The sequence below is a fragment of the Leptonychotes weddellii genome, chromosome X (assembly GCF_054177405.1).
Source record: "Leptonychotes weddellii isolate Sample4059 chromosome X, ASM5417740v2, whole genome shotgun sequence".
NCBI lineage: Eukaryota > Metazoa > Chordata > Mammalia > Carnivora > Phocidae > Leptonychotes > Leptonychotes weddellii.
Window position 1 is genome coordinate 62,575,393 of NC_138385.1, and position 2,096 is coordinate 62,577,488.

Here is a 2,096-nt window from a genome sequence, read left to right on the forward strand (position 1 = left end):
ACAAAGTCCTTTCTCTATTGTATATTTTGACACCTTTGTAGAATATCAGTTGAATCTTTATGTATGAGTGTATTTCTGGGCTCTCCATTATGTTCCATAGGTCTGCATATCTATCTTTAACCCAGTATCTGAAAACAGGTGTATGAGGTTCCTTGAGGATCGCTGTTTCTTAACATTGTTGTCCTTTATGATTTCATACACATTTTAGGATTTTTTTTTTCTATTTCTGTAAAAAAAAATGCCATTGAAATTTTGACACAGATTGAACTGAATCTCTATACCACTTTTAGTATGGACATATTAAGAATATTAAGTCTTCCAATCTATAAACATAAGGTATATTTCCATTTATTTATGTCTTCATTCTTTCATCAATGTTTTGTAGTTTTTTTTAACCATATCATTATTTTTAATGTCCAGCATTTATAATACGAGGGTCAGAGCTTTCTCCCTAACTCAAGTTTATAAATTCCTGATTGGCTTGTGAGGCCAATAGGGATACTTCTTCTTGTCTAATTTGGTTTCTGGGAAGACTTCATTCAGGTCCTCGATGGTCATCTGATCAAATAGAATTATGTTCCTCATTTTCTCCAGCTCTTTTTCATATTCCTCAATCCTGGCCTTTGAGAGAGACAAAAACTCAGCACAACTTTTCACATCTTTTTCTTCAGCATCCACCTGAACAGTATATTTATCCTCTGGCACAGGAAACTTCAGGGCATTAAACTTCTCAAAGTCATCTACCAAACCAGCCTTTGCCACATTGACCTTGTAGTAAGCCCAGTCGATAGCAGGTAGTTTCTCAGGGAGAGTAGCCAACCTGGAGGTAAGTGTCTCATTCCAGGATTTCAGGGAGTTAGCAATGGCTTTCTGGTTTCGGGGTATGATCTCCCCAAAAGCTACCCAGTCAATGGATTTTAGAACAAGTTTTGCCCAGCCATCTTGAGATCCTTCACCGACCCCAGCAGCCCAGAGTCCACAGCAGCAAGGAATGGCAATGTTTTGTAGTTTTTAATACAAGTCTTTCACCTCCTTGGTTAAGTTTTTCTTTTCCCTAAATCCTTATTCTTCTTCTTAAGGACTAATTTTTGTAGAGCAGTTTTCAGTTCAGAGAAAAATTGAAGGGAAGGTACAGAAATTTCCCATATAGCCCTTGCCCCCAGTCATGCAGTCTCCCCCATTATCAACATCACTCAACAGAAAGCTACAAGTTTTACCAAGAATGAACATACATTAAAACATCATAATTATGACATAGTATAATTGTGACACAATACAATCACTTAGTTTTCATTACAGTTCACTCTTGGTGTGATACATTTTATGGGTTTGGACAAATGTATAATGGCATTATCCATCATTATAATATACAGAGTATTTTCACTGACCTAAATATTCTCTGTGCTTTTCCCATTCATCTCTTTCCCCTCACCAGCAACCAATGATCTTTTTATTTTCTCCTTAGCCTGTTAGCCATCTGTATGTCTTCTTTGGAAAAAATGTCTATTCAGATCCCTGACCATTTTTAAATTAAATTTTTGTTATTGAGTTGTATGAGTTCTTTATATATTTTGTATATCAAAAACTTATTGGATAAATAATTTGCAACTATTTTCTCCATCTCAGTGGGCTGCCTCTCATTTTGTTGATGGTTTCCTTCACTATGCAGAAGATTTTTAATTTGATGTGGTCTCATTTGCTTACTTTCGTCTCATCTGGTCCTTTGTATTTTCCTTGCATCAGTTGTAACTTCTCTTTCACTTGTAATTTTTATTTCTCATTAAACTTTTGTTTTAATGAGTCTCAAAATTCTGTGACAGATTTTTGGTCAAGTTGTTTCCATTAAAAAGTACTGATTTTAAAAACTAATAACTTAAAACTGTCACACAGACACAAAAAACAAATGGTCCACAAAACATTCTCCTTTCCTTCTGAAGGTTTTACGATGCATTGTTATCATTAACCAGTCTTTTACTATTAAACTTAGATGGCCAATTGACACAAACAGTTCTGAGACCATTCTTCCACCACTGATTAACATTGGGGTGGCAGGTATTGGGGATAATATTCATTTAGCCTTCTGACCTTTCTGGCAG

General features: G+C 35.4%; 1 pseudogene; it reads right to left on the reverse strand.

Moving 5' to 3' along the window:
• Positions 1–262: 262 nt before the first annotated feature.
• Positions 263–1,011, reverse strand: LOC102728440 (ATP synthase peripheral stalk subunit d, mitochondrial pseudogene; annotated as a pseudogene).
• Between the last annotated feature and the right edge of the window lie 1,085 nt (positions 1,012–2,096).